The sequence below is a fragment of the Pseudomyrmex gracilis genome, unplaced genomic scaffold (assembly GCF_002006095.1).
Source record: "Pseudomyrmex gracilis isolate BER0280 unplaced genomic scaffold, ASM200609v1 scaffold_23, whole genome shotgun sequence".
In the NCBI taxonomy this organism is placed as follows: domain Eukaryota; kingdom Metazoa; phylum Arthropoda; class Insecta; order Hymenoptera; family Formicidae; genus Pseudomyrmex; species Pseudomyrmex gracilis.
In genome coordinates this window covers 427,142-442,333 of record NW_018020607.1, presented here as the reverse complement: position 1 = coordinate 442,333, position 15,192 = coordinate 427,142, and the positions used below count along the sequence as shown (strand labels likewise).

At 44.9% G+C, this 15,192-nt stretch overlaps 1 protein-coding gene across 6 annotated transcripts in view; it reads right to left on the bottom strand.

Moving 5' to 3' along the window:
• The window catches only part of LOC109851976 (protein muscleblind), a 359,227-nt gene that overhangs the window by 59,621 nt on the left and 284,414 nt on the right, over positions 1 to 15,192 (bottom strand). The gene's annotated exons all lie outside the window — the stretch shown is intronic.

Below are 15,192 nucleotides of genomic sequence, written 5' to 3'. Positions count from 1 at the left end.
TCTCTCTCTCTCTCTCTCTCTCTCTCTCTCTCTCTCTCTCTCTCTCGCAATCTCCACACTACCCGGGCCCTCAAGCTCAGACTCGCACCAACTTTACCCGTTAACCGAGCCTGAGGAGTTACGATAATTTACAGAAGAGAGGGTGGATCGAGAAAACCCTGGCGGTCAGGTAGAGAAAGAAACGGTCGGGGGAAACTCGGCGGGAAAAGTGGGTAGCCTCGGAGCTTCGAGTTTTTAGCCGTTTGATTCGTCAGCACAATTAAACGAATTAATAGACGCCGCTTTGCTCGCTTGGTCTTCCTCCTTCTCTCTGTTCTAGTGTTTAATTCGCGCTACGCGCTCCGCTTACGGCCCCTTCTCTCAAAATCTGCGGTAACAATCATAGTTCGCAAAGATACACTGATTACATCAGCTCTACAAATTTTAATTGCTCGCGCGTCAAAGAAAACCAAACTGTAATTTTCCCGATTTTTAGTATATTTATAATTTATCATCGTTGCAGTAACGTTTTTTGTTAATTTTTCAAATATTAAAGAAAGTAAAAAAATAATAATAAATTTTTCTTTTTCAAATTTTTTTTCAACCCGTCAAACTAACGAATGTGGTAAAATTAAATATACATTCAACTCTTAGTGTTAAATTACATCCCCAAACTTACAAACTTGAAAAAAAAACGTCGTTAACGTGAGATCTTAAATTTCGACATCTTTGAGTCGGGAAACCGGCACAAAAGTTGATCACTAACAGAATAACAAATTCGCGAATTAAACGCGGATCAAAGAGAGAAAAGTACGACGCCGATCTACACGGAAAGAGAGCCAGAACGGGGAAGGAGAGTGGAGGACGTACCCGCCGCCAAAGCGAGACCGGCTCTCAAAGGCGAAGAAAATTTTCCGAGTCCTAAGTGATAGAAAAAAAAAGAGAGGCGTTAGAAGGCACGGCGTGCCGCTCGCTCTGCGCGCGCTCTCCTCTGTATCGCGCTCCCTTTTTCGCTCCCACGCTCTTTCCACGCTCACCCTCGCCATTCCCCCTCCCTTCCCCTCGCTCGGCAACTCTTCTTTCCGTCATCCATCGTGCTAAGAGTCTTGCCGAACATCAAAGGCTTTGCGTGGCTCTCTACGGCATATACGATAAAATAGACACGATGTACCAAAGGCAAACCACTAAGCCCCCTCGGCTCTCCGAAAGCCCTGATTCAAATCGGGCTCGACGTGACACGATAATTATTGCCCGCCCCCCTCTTTCTCTTGCCACTTCAGACCACTCGCAGGAGAGTAAATCTGCCGCTCGTGCATGCAACAACCGCATGCAGTCAGACGAAATGCAAAACTGTTGGGTTCTCCGTCTCTTCGAATTTGCGGAGGGAATATTTTATTGACGATTTGATAAAAGATCAAACACCGCAAATGTACGTTTCAGATATATTAAAAAAAAAACTGTATACATTGATAATATCCGATAACAGATAACGAAAATGCGATGATATCGACTTCGTTTTTAAAATTGATCTCTTTCCCTGCTAAAATGCAATTTCAACATTCTCGAGAGAAACTTTTGCTCGCTCAATATTTTTTATTTTTATTTTTTAACGTTGATCATTTTACGCAATAAAGATGAATTCAAATACAACGGGAAAATAATACATATGCGCATGTGTCGTAATGCGCAAAAATATATATTGCGGCGCAAGGCAATTAAAAATTTATACTCTGCTAAATCGGATTTCAAATAAATATATACGGTTCGTAAAAGTAAACATAGTGCGTTACCCCTCCGGCTATTATCACGGCCATTAATCGATAATGGGACGCATTTACACGCGCGGCGTTACACACGCGGCGTAATAAAATTTTATAACGTATATTCATCGAAATCGCATCGCGTGCACTAACCAACACACATACACACGGTGCGACGATGTAATCCCGTCGGTTGGCGCGCGCGCTGCGCTCGAGCCGCACTCGCGCTGTGTGCACTTATAAATTCGCGACGTGCGCGCTGGCACAATGTCGTCTAATATGTAAATCACAGTCGCGTAGAAATCGCACGTTGCGGTCCAATCTCGAGTTGCGCGCGGATTCGCTTGCAAATTCATGTGATTTTCTACGATGATTACTCCGGCGATGGCTCCCCTGTGAATCGGCCTATTACTTTTTTTATCGGCGTCTCGCATCGGCGATATTGTACAACACCTCTCTCCCTCTCTCTCTCTCTCTCTCTCTGTCCGCGAATAAATATTTAACGTCCCGTCCCGCCGCGCTTGCGGCCAATCCCCGAAAACCGCGATTTATCGCGTTAAACAATCGCGACGATCGACATTGTTCGCTCGAGAGACGAACGCTCGCGCGTGCGCCTCGAGCAATCGGCCAAACGCGAATTTTCGCGATCTATCGGATAGATTTTCGCGCGCGCGCGTTCACTCTGTCGACGTTTTAGAAGCGCATTACACACGTTCGGCTGGCTTCATATCGGTCCCCACGGTACATTGATTTAATCCCAGGATTCTATATAGAGTTGCGCTGTTATATCGCTCGAGTGATGAGAGAGGGAGGAGGTAGAAAAAAGCGATTTTACCGGAGTTGTTCGTTAGCCGCCTTCGATCTGGATTACAAATCTGACGGCAAATCGGAACTAATGAGCATGCGAGAAAATCAACTCTCTGTGTTCCGACGGTAATACCGCACGCATTCGGAAAAAAAATTAATTGCAAAGATAATTAAGAAAAAAATAATTAAGACAAAAAGTTGCGGGAGCAAATTCAACACTATTAGTTTTTCTTTATAACCTTTACACACAACAGCGCATTAAAAAAGAGAGAAAACACTGATCTAAATCTACTCAAAAGCTGCTCAGTGCTACTTGAACCAGGTGTCAATCGTATCCCTCAGCAGCGAAACGAGTTTTCATAGTAAACGAAACCGTGCGACGTTTCGATCGACCAAGAGAGCACAAGCGCTGGGGGCTTTTAATTGTTCAAAATTTAATTACGATACTTGACGTTGCGGCAGCATGCGACTTTCGACGCGGAAACGCGCAAAAAATTTCCCGAGAGAACCGCGCGCAGCACTAGTCTCGCGCGCGCGTGGCGCAAACAAATTGAAGATAAAAAAAAAAAAAACTAGCGCCTGTACAGAAGTGTAATTCAACGCCGCAAAACTGCGGCTTTTTGTACGCGAAAATGACATTTCCGCTGATACGCCGATTTCGCGGACATGCAGTTCGCTTTTTTTCGACCGAATTTCAATACTGCGATATTTAAAGCCTCGCTTCAACGATCGATCGTTAAGAAGCAATTCCGCGCGCCACTTCGCGCGCGTGCACCAGAAACGTCACTCAGTCTCGGGAAAAACATCGTTGCAATTCGACGCATCTTGTAACAGCGCCCGCAATTGAAAGTAATTCGCCTGCGAACATCGCGTTTTCTGGGACAAAAGCGAAAAATAGCGCGAAAAGTCGACGAGTCACGCGAATCTCGCATCGCGCATTCCAAATGCGTCGAGAAAGTCGCTTCTCACAGAGAGAAAAATGAAACAACGCGTTAAAAAAAAACTCATCCAAACAGTCTGATTTTGTATCAAGTATTGAACAGATGTTCGATACACAAAACTCGTAAATTTTGACAAAATTGAGACTAAAAAATAAAAAAACTCTGAAATCTCTCGAGAGATATTACTTAGCAGAATCACTCCCCGAAGGATGATTCAGGGATGATTTGGGTGACACAAATAAGAACGCAAAGTTTCCCTTACTTGTCAAATGGACCAGAGCGTCGTTTTCGGATGATGAATAAGGTCAATCTGCCGCGTCGGATGTGATTCGACGGACGGATGCCATAAGCGAAATCGCACAGAGACGGCAATGTCGCGTGAAAGTTACTCTTGCGTAAATCGTGCGCCGTCGTCTTGTTACCCAAAGCAATTACCATTTTCTATGCGCCAGTATAAGCACGCGCTCGGACTCCTCGCACGATATTCCTTCTTTTCTCAAGACGTTATCTCGGGTTGAAAATTTCTTCTTTCCAACAACAAACAGGCAATTATCCGCGTGTAATCTGTTTTGTAACGTAATTACAAGTTTTTATCTTAATAATGACGTGTGTTCAAAATTAAAAGCAAATATTTAATTAGTTTCACTAGCTCCGAAATTAAATATCTGTTTAAAACAATTTATTGATGATGTACCTCCTATATCTTCTTCTTTGTTTGTTAATAACTTATTAAAGGATCTGGAAAACCCACCGACTTCTCATTCTCGTGCATTTCGTGACGTTAATTAAGATCTTTTTCCACATACTGCGATTAATAATTGCTGTCGCGTTCACGTAAAGGTTAAAACGTTAATTACACATGCCGTCTCGTCGTATGTATTATTAATATATGCCACGTGCGATCGCGCGCGGAAAAGGAGTTAAAAAATTCTACATACGTCAGTGTTTAAGCGGTTTATGTCGGTGACGCATTAACAATTTCCACGAAGCCGATCTGTTACCGTAACGAACACATACTACGATAATACCCCGGAGCCACGTTGATGGAGTTCATCACCTGGTCGCCAGCTGTTGTCCACCAGCTTCGCCCGGGCAAATGCACATCGCAAATAGCCGACCGAATTTCTGAAAGTTTAAGTAGCCCCTAGCTTGTTCCCGGAATCCCATTATACACCAGCGAAATTCTACCTCCGAGATCTGAAGACGCGGAAATGGAGACAAGAGTTTCGCGGCGCGAAACATATCGCGCTCCGCAGTGAGAATTTAATGTTGACAATTTTCGCGCACGTCCGAGAGAGCGAAACGTGTTCTTGTTAGCGTTCGCGAGGAAATCTGATTAACACACACCGCGCTTATTAACGCAAGACAGTTTAACAAGAGATAAATAGCGCATCCGAAGAAATTTAATACTCGCAAAAATAAAGAAAGACAACGCGGAGTGAAAACGCACGCGGAAACGTACGAGTTGTAATTGTGATTTTAATTCGGATTGTTTTCCGCGCTTTCTATCTTTGTGTGTATGCGAGGAAGACCGTGCGCGGATGTACAAACGCGGGCGAACGCGCGGCCATGCGTAAAACAGGCACTTTTGCATATCAAATTCGCGCTGCACGGCGACTCATTCAGTTTCCTATTCATACGTCGCTTCGACACACACACATACACGAGGAGGAGGAACACGAACCGCGCGTCGTCCGCGTGAAATACGCGATGGAACAATCGCGCCGACGCGGCGCGCCTACGAAGGGAGAGGTCCAGGTGCACGGAGGCCACCTGCTGCTGCTGGTGGTGCCGCGCTGCATACCCGCGAAATTCGCGATTCGCAAGACAGGCGAAACATTGCCGGCCGGAAGCCGACGGAGAAGGGGGTCCTAGACAATGCCGCCCCGTTTCCGGGAGTTGAGCACGGCTGCTTTAACACGCCCCGCTTTTGCTCCCGTTGCCGAGCAAGAGACAACCTGTGAGCGGTCGGAGATTTATTTCAACATACGCGAGAGAAAGAGAGGGTGAAAGAGAAAGAGAGAGCTCTGAGAGAATTGGCCAAGAGATGTGTTTTTTGAAATGTAAATGTTGGATTAAAAGCACCCTATCCGGAAATCGGAGAAACGCGCCAGATTTTTGGCGAAATGTACGCTCGTTTCTGTTAAACGACGGGGGAATTTCTTCATATCGTGACGTTCTCCCCTAACAGAGATAAATACTTTATATTCAATCTGAGAGCGTACATTTCCAGCAGAGAAAAATATTTTTCAAGTTTAAAGGAAGATTCCGCATTTATCCATTAGTACGTGTAAACGTCCCCAACGTTTATTTAAAGAAATAATTATTGAAATGGAAAGAAGGGTAATAAAATCGTCCAGAGACGCGGAAATCTCTATAACAAAACCCAAAGCGAATCCAAATTGTTCAGAACGTGCAGCTGGAGATCACGCGACTAAAAATGTATCGTCAGCTGGGCTAAGAAGCTCCTCCACGGAGAGGAGAACGAAAGGAGGAGGTCCGGTCGTAAGTCACACGGTGGCGTCATCGCATCGTAAAATATTTTCAATTCCTCGAAAATAACTCCGGTATTCGCAGCACGCGTGGCATCGTCCTGGATACACTTTGTTCGCGTTTTATTCATGGCATCGTAAATCAACCGGCTTGCGTTCCCTTCCTTCCTTCCACCTCCCCGGGCTCTCTCGCTCTCGCACCCTTCCTCCCCTCCCGCGACGCAACTGCGTTACCATGTAAATGTTGCGCAATTAGTCATGGAAACTTTGTCACGTGTAAGTTACGGGCGCAGCGCCGCGGAGCTGTTCTTCAAATTTACGGGAGTTTCCGGAGTACTTGAAAATAAGGGGGAGAAGGCCGTTAAAACGAGGTTAGGCGACGACGAGCCGTCGCAAGCTTTTGCCGTGGTGGGATTTTAAATCGAATTATTTCGCAGAGCGAATATCCGCGACGTTGCTTCTGACAACGATCTTTCTCGCCCGGTTGACCGCGCATGGACGGATGAAAAGGGACAAGCGCGAAATGTGGACGCGCGAGGGGAAGCCGAAAAGGAAGGTGCAAAATTACTAACGACAAGCGCGGTCGACCTAACTGCCACGTTGGCCCTCGACGGGTTGCGCGAGATCGGCGCTCTTTTGCTCGAGAAATTGCAAAAGGGCTGAAACAGGCCGACCTCTTGCCTATTGTCTCTCGCCGCTTTCGCCGCCATTATTCGCTTTCGCGGTGCGAACAAACGTTATTGCTTATTAAAACAATCGCGGCTCTCTTACTCGGGGAAACCCGAGTAAGAGAACACAAAGAGAGAAAGAGAGAGAACAGAACTTAATACATATTACTATCTCGTAACCACTGTGCGCCGAGAGCGTAAATTGAGGCATTCTAGCACGAAAAACACGTAACACACACGGAAACCAAATAAGATTAATTAAACGCAAAGCCGCTTGCGCGAACAAAGCGCTATCTTACGCGATCTTTTAATCTTCTTGCGTAATGAGAACAAGAATAAATAAAGCGGAAATAAAACGAATCTTGTGTCTCTCTCTCTCTATCTATCTATCTTTCTCTTATGGAGAAATGCAATCAAAGTAAATGCAAGAAAATCTCAACGTATTTGTTTTCAAATTTATTTTCCATATTAACTTTTAGAAACTGAAAAGGCATGAAAATCAATAAACTACGAGCAGCAAATGAACAGGAGCAACCGCTCATAAAAATAAATAAATTGCGATCTTGTTGAAAATCTTTTTTACTGATAGAGAAAGAGAGAGAATTGAATTATTTGCCCGGCTCGCAGACCGGAGAGAAATGGCACAAAGAAATTTCAAGGAGCTTTAAACTAATAAGCTTAATGACGGACGAAGCAACCGTGTCCTTTGTGCGAAAGTAGAATCGAGGAAGTTCCACGTGGTACGACCGCACGTGGGGTTTCGTGGGTACGCGTAAGTACTCGAGGTAGATTGCGTCAAGGTAAGGAAGACATTCGATCGCCGTAGTTCCGACGGTCTCTAAAAGCGGACCAAGTGGAAAGGCTAGTTTCCACCGGAAACACGTCGTGTGAGTCCACACCCACACACACCCGCGCGACTATATTCACCACCTTTCCTCTTCATCCGACTATCCACGTAAACTTCTCTCCTCTTCCTTCTCCTTCTCTCTCTCTCTCTTTCGTTCTCGTTCAATGTCTAAACGCGAGCTATTAGAGTAGATCCCTGCGAATTTGCACGTGGTCGAAGTCGCAGAGAATCGCGAAGTTCTCGCGAAAGCAAATCCGGAGTAAATCGACTGCTTAATCGAGTGACGTGAAATTTGAATAAAGTCTCGGGATCCGATAAATACGGAACGCGCGCGGAGTTTCTTTCTCCCTTTCCCTCTCTCTCTCTCTCTCTCTCCCCCTCTCTTTCTCTTTTCCGTCAATTCGAATTATCGGCGCGATAAGCCGGCGGTGAGGGCAAAACGAGCAAAAAAAAAAAAAAAATTCAAAGTACGGCGTTTCGCGCGAACCTCAGAGTCGCGATTTAATTGGTTTGCGAGATAGTCGTTACGACGACATGAGCCAATTACAAAGGGTGGACGAAACGATGTGGAATTAAATTCGCGATTAATTTTTTTCAGAGACAAAATGGAATTAATAGTAATTCGATGACAAAACTTCGCGAATTTACTTGCAAAACGTATTGAGACGATGCGAACACTGTTCTCGCACTTTAGTTTTTTGCGTTTTCTGACTTATTAATAAATATGTTTCAACACTTTGTGTTTCTTTTTGCCTAACTTTCTCTCGAAGCTATTTCGATCTAACACGATTGTCGCTTATTCCCGCTGTGCCGATTACGAAGAGAGAACCCCAGTTTCGTAATCTCATATAAAAAGATCTTAAGAAGAGAACGTAAAGAACGTGCAGTCGCTCCGCGTTCATAAAATATTCGCGCAACGCGCATGCTCCGCATTGAGGATATTGGAACCGCTCTCTGTCTCTCTCTCTCTCTCGGGCGAGTCTCGCAAAACTAATAACTTTAATGAACGTCGCGGAGCTTCTTTTACGGGAGAACGACGCGGGCAAGAAAGACATTTGCATGAGGCACGTCCGCATGTGAATTCGTGGGTACGCATTCGAAGTAGATTGCGCTCGGAGGTAGGGGTAGGACATCTGGTGCTCTTCTCCGCGCGAACGTAAGCAGAGAAGTGCTGCTGTGAGCATCGGCGTGGATCCTCTCGAAAATGAACGGGAGCGTAGAAGAGACAGGGAGAAGAAGGACATGTTCAGCTCGTGCGAAGCGTCTCTCGTCGTCCTCGTCATCGTCGCTCTCTCTCTCTTTCTTCAGAGAGAATAGGGGAAAGTGCGCGCGCGTTAGTTCTCTCGCAGGTGTTTCTCTCCTGCGCGAAATATATGCAAAACCGCACACGTGTCTGTCGTCCTAATGCAGTTGCTCGACGCGCGCAAGCATAGTCCTTTGCAAGAGAGACACGCTCGCGTCCGATATTACGAATTCTTTAATATCTTCGAATTCCAGGAGCGTGAAAAATTCCGGACTGCCTGGAATCACGAGGTGTGGCAGCGCCGTATATTTATTAACTTCATTTTCGCGCAAAAATCACGTTTTTTACAAATGAGGAATTAGGAGAAAAGACATAAGATAAACTTGTGTCCTACAACGTTTTTGATGAAAAATATAAATAAACTATGGTATTTGACAACATAAAATTTAACTATTTGCTACTTGAATTTGCTACTTGTTACTTACATTTTACTCGAATCGCTCGATATGAATTTTATGCGTGTCCAAAATACGTGAAATTCTACTACAGATTTATCTCCAAAAGTCTTTCAACCGCGATATTATCTTCTCTCTTCCTCTCCTCTAATGTTTTCCATATATAAAACCATCTAAAATTTTGGGAACCCAGTCTTATATGTATAACGACGTCGGCTTGTCACGGCCGCATGTGAATTCTCCGGGAGATATTCGAAGTTGATTGCGCCGAGGTGGCAGGACATCTGGTCCTTTATATATGCCGGGCGTTTGCATAGACCGAAATTCCTTGAAGGGGAGCCAAGCAGGACGAGAACAGCTCCCGTGAGCTTAAAATGTCTCCATTTCGAGCAGGCACGAATCTACGCAGATGTTTCCTTACTGGGATTACGCCAGTCCGGCTCTGTAACGTACTTGTTTTCTTTCTTCTGAGAGTGGAAGACCCTCACCCCGCTTTGTTACATCGACGAGATGTGAAAAAAAAATACGTGACAAAGAATTGCAAAGTTTATATTCAAGACACTATCAATCTCTGTCGCGAGAGTTTGTTCTTTCGAACAAATTTAATTGCGCATCCATCTGTATGCGCTTTTATAACATAAATAACAGATTTTTAAAAGTCGCAGATACACTTTTAATTGTCAACATATAAATATATATATATATATATATGTTGACATTTTTTTGTTTTTATTACACAGAAGATAATGACCAGGAAGCAATTTTGTAAATATACAGGTGACGAAACCTAACAATGTCTTGACACACACACTCATTAACATAATGATCGCTAACAGCGGCAATATCGGTACGCGTGGTGTCTGAAAAAATCATATCTCTCGCGCGACACGCCAATCATCGCAAACGCAACCTATAATTTCTCGCACGACGAACATGCGCGTTACGTTCATCCACCGAGCGTAACATGTGATTGCGTAATTCGCGTTAAACAACAATTCTATTCTCGAGGGAACTTATCATCGGGAAGTGTAACGAGCTCGCGCTCTCTCTCTCTCCTCCTCTTCGTGCGCGAATGCAGATCGCGGAATTTTACACGGGACGTTGAAGCGCACAGAGACGCGCTTTTATTCTTTCAATGAACGATAATAAATTGCGGCACGTACAATGCACAGATGCATTTCCATTCGAGGCCGCCAAACGCATACGCGATTTCAACTGCAAGTGCTGTCGACAGTCGGATAATGCATAGCGTCACGGCATGCAACCGGTTTCAGCCGCGCGCTATGCGATATGTAAATTTTCCCCGACGACGTGCGCGTAAGTCTGACTGTCGGACGGGATCCCCGACGAAACGAGCGTGTTTGCGGTACGATTAGTTGTAAATAAGCGACCTCTGATGTAGCAAGTGTCACACCGAAGGAAAGTGTTATCAGTACGACGGCAAGATTAATGTGACTTTAACCTTACAAATAGATTGAGATAAATCTCAAATTTATGTCTTTCGTATACGTTCAAACAACTTTTCGACACACTATTGCGAGAGTCAAAGTAAAAATGTTCCAATAACCGAACTTTCATTTAAAAAAATGTAATTATTTTACATGTAAATATTAGTATATAATTGGTAAATAATAATTATTAAAATACATAAATCATTTGAATTTCCATGTGTGTTAATTTACACATTTAACAAAATGTATTTGCACGTACAGCATGTTGGCTCGTATCGATCTCAATCATAAGCTTCAAATTTTGTTGCTAATTTTATAATTTATGAAAATGACTGAACATTTATTTAAATAAATTATTAAAAAATTATCAAAAATTCTCAATGTCCTAAAAAATATTTTTAATTACTAGTTTCTAATAGTTTGACGTGTGTGTGAATAAATGCTTGGTTACAATTATTTCTTCAATAAATGTCCGGTTTTTTATTCATCTCTCGCGTATTAAATTACGCATCTAAGTGTCTCCTTTAAATTCTCCACGGTGAATCCTTTGCTTGTGTTCACATTTTTATTTCTACTCTAGCTCTCTTTATGGCCGTGAAAAAGTTCTGCTCTCTTCTGCCTAAATACAAAAATCCCCCAATCTCGGTAAACACGAGACAAGAGGCGGATAAGCACCGAGTCGGCGCGCTAAATGTGCGGCGCAACACACGGCAATAAGACTTTTTTTTTCACACCGAGGTTGCGCACGGCCATCGCAATTTGATGGCGTGGCACGATTACGGAGATGGCAAAAGCGCCGACGAGATTTTAAAGTACCGCATGCACTTACACGTGGATCTCCCCCCGCTCGGGGTACGAAGCCGCGAAAGGAAGCCGCGCCAGGGGGGTGGGCTGAGCGGTGGAGGGAGAGAGACAGAGAGCAACAGGTTGCAAGTGGAACTCGCGGATGTCAACCGGCGGAACGCGGAAGAGCGATTCAAGGCAGCGCGCGGACTGGCTGCCGGTCTCTCTCTTCTTATGACAACTTAAATTGCCCGGCCCGGCTTCTGTGTCCGCACCGCCTTCGTCCCGTCGCTGTTTAACTTTCGCGGCCTACTTCCCAACCGGACTCTGCTCCCCGCGGCTCTTTCCGAGAGGATCCAATCGGAATATCGGAATTTTATTCTCTCGTTTGAGGCGCTCCGTGAATATTTCAATATTTCATTGTGCGCAGAGACGCGTCGCCGCGCACAATCAAAAAGTGATGGAATTTGTGAACAGCTCATGCGCGGGAAACCGATACAGGAAGGTTAATAATCTGGCGTAACTGAACACGCGTCGTTTCCCTCCGTTCCGCACTTTAATTTTTCAAGGCGCAATCGGAGCGGAGTTTACGTGTCGGTTTGTCTCGTTCCCTCTCACGGTGTATTGCCGCGAGTCTTTGTGCAAACCTCCTCGTGTCGGCTCAAAGGCGCAGGAACTTGCCTCGATCCGACTCGAGAGCCGTCGTAAGAGCCTCGATCGCTAAGTGCGCGTTTAACCTCTCCCGTCCCCATCTCCGTAAGCGGCGGCGCGGCGTCTAATCATCCGGAATGGATTCTGACCGCTCCCGTAAAAGTGCTGAATTAATGAACGCCGCGAGAAGCGTCAATCGAACTGAAAGAAAAAGAGACCGCGCGCGTGCGCGTTTTCATCCTTTCGCGAACGCCGCCTCCTTTGAGATCTCCGCAAAAACAAATTAATTCGCTCGGATGAAGATCGCGTCGCGTGCCGCGGTAATAACGTTCATACGAGGGCAAACTCAACTCTTTGCACAACCGTCGTTGCATTTAAATGGTCGATGAGCTTGAAGTCTTTTGCGTTAAAAGTAAAACATCGCATATATTCCGCGGCGCAAAACCAACATTTCCATTTATCTCGAAGACATTTTGCTATCCCGGCAATTTCCACACAGAAAAACGGTATGTAATACATAACTCGAGCAGCTGTAATTAGCTCAGTCAATGGAGAAAGTATGATACAGCGCATTTGCATCGGTATCATTAACGCACGCTATTGTGTATTCGCACTCGACCGTCAGCGGATGATTGTTGAACGTAAGTGTACTTTGTCTTCGCACAAAGAGCGACTTCCTTAAGCGGACCGATCTCTCTTTCTCTCCCTCTCTCTATTTCTCAAGTTACCGGAGTTAACGAGCATCGCGAAACATCAAAAAGTATCTTCTTCTTCGAAGATGAGAGAGAGAGAAGTATGTATTGCCTGACAAAAACCTCTGAATTCATTTAATTGAAATCGCGCTCGTTAAGCGATACTCGACCGCGCTGGCCGTTATGCGCTAATAACCGCTTATCGGGCGACTCCCGGCGTTATAATCGATCTGTCCGCCCGATTCCGAAATTGCACAGCTCGATTAGTTCCGATATCAAAGCTAACCGCTCTCGCGGCTAATTACGCGGAATCGAATTCCAGGCGTTTCGCGGAGAAAGTGGAATTAATTAAAGCGCGCGACGACGATTTTCGGTTCTCAATAATTCTATTCTTGCAAAAATACACATGCGCGTTGAATCGATGCGTGAGAAATTCTTAATAAAACGACACTCTATCGATAATGTACATCAATATATAATTTATTACACAAATTGTGACGAAAATGAAACCTAATAACGATCAGCGAAGCGTTCGGTTCGATAAATACGAGAGTTTTTCCCTTCGAAGTGAAAATAGTCGAGCTAGCAAAAAAAAAAAAAAAAAAGAAAAACACCACCGAGCGAACATCTCAATTTAAAAAGCGTCTCGCAACTTCGCCGTGAAACTTGCGCAACGCGATCAATTAGTTCGGCGGAGCCCGAACCGAGAGCGACGCTTTCATACGGAAACGTCGCTGAAAAAGGCGAAGACGAACGAACGAAAAATAACGTTTTTCTCCGCAAAGTCTCGCGTAAAAAGAAACGGCACGGGAGAGTGGCACAGCGCGGTGTATATACGCGTCGTTCTCGTTCGTAAATTACAACGGGAATAAAAGTAAGCGGAGAGGGTGGGGTGTCGCCGGCACGCGTGCTGTGCTCCGTAACTTATGAATTCCGCGTAATTAGGTGGGCAAACAGCGGCGGCAGCTGCGCGCGTGGATTTCGCCGCGCGCGAGACAAGGAGGAAGATTGTCGTTGGGCGGACGAGGAATGGGCCACAGGGAGAGAAGAGCACACGAAAAGAGAGAGAGAAAAAGAGAAAGAGAGAATAAAGCGAGCGAAACGACAGGGGCGCGGACGGGAGAAGTGCCGAGCGCGGGAGCGAAGTGGAAAAAGTCTGCGCGCGGGGGTAGACTCCCAGGTGGAGATAGCGGGAATAGGTGGAGAGCGGCGGGCGGGACGGCAGACGAAAAGAGGGTTCAAACTACCTCGGTTCATTTCCATAAATACTACCGTAGCGACTGTCTGCACACCCAGTGTGAGTGAGCGTTCTTTCGCGAGAAACTAAAAAGAAGGGAACAACCGACTGGGGACAACCGCGAGAGGAAACGAGAAGACGATGTCGAAATTTAGTTTATTTCGTGAATCGATAACAAATTTTTTTGAGATTTATGAAAAAAAAAATTTTATGAATTAAAAACAGTTTTTTTTTATTTGAACAAGCAAAAACGCAACGGACGTAATGAGCGTCGATTTCGCGATTGTTTGACACGAGGAGCGTAATTGCCGCACGACGGGTGCAAGTGATATATTAAAAACATGAAATGAGAGTAAACGGAAGACGAAAGAAGCAGCGGAGGGAAGGGTTAGACAGCGAGCAGAAGCCGAGGCGGAAAAGAGCCGCCTGTTAAATTATCCTTCGCTGCAATTATCGCGTTCCGTCTCGTCTCCTCCGGCTCACTTCGTATTCCACTCTCGAATGTTCTCGAGCTTACTTCCTTTTTTTTTTTTTTACGCCGTCTTCCGCTGCTTCCTTCCCCATCAACCCCCGCGTTCTTTACCGCGGGTCGAGATGTTCCAAAGAGCTCCTTCCTCACGGTAAAATCAGAACTGTTATAAATATCGCCTTTGAGCGCTTTTTCCTTCATCTTCCCTCTCTCTTTCCGCCCTCTCTCCCTTCCGCCAATTAATTGCAACATCTAGTGAGCGCGATCCCACTGCGTAATGCTAATCGACCCGCATTCTGCCGACCGTTCGCATTTAAATTTCCTACGAGCACGTAAACAAAACAGAAAGAAACGGATGCTTCACTCGACAGTCACATCATATAAGAAACCATATGAATATGCATGTAAGCGCACTTGTACGCGAAACAAATAAAACAATCTTATTTATTTTTTTTCATTTTTCCAATCCTATATTAAAAAAGGCATGTGTACCAAGAAATGCGCGTTTGGAGTCGAATAAATCGCACCTATTGTTGCCTCTTTTCCGCGTTGCCGATTGGTTGGTTGGTTGATCGAGTCGAATCGAATCGGTAAGATCGAGAGAGTAAATAATAAAAAACGATTTTGAGACAGTTCGTCGTATATGTAGAGAAAATTAAAAACGCGTAACTAAAGTCACGTGACAGGAAAGAGTAGAAAAACAACACGTGAAAATAA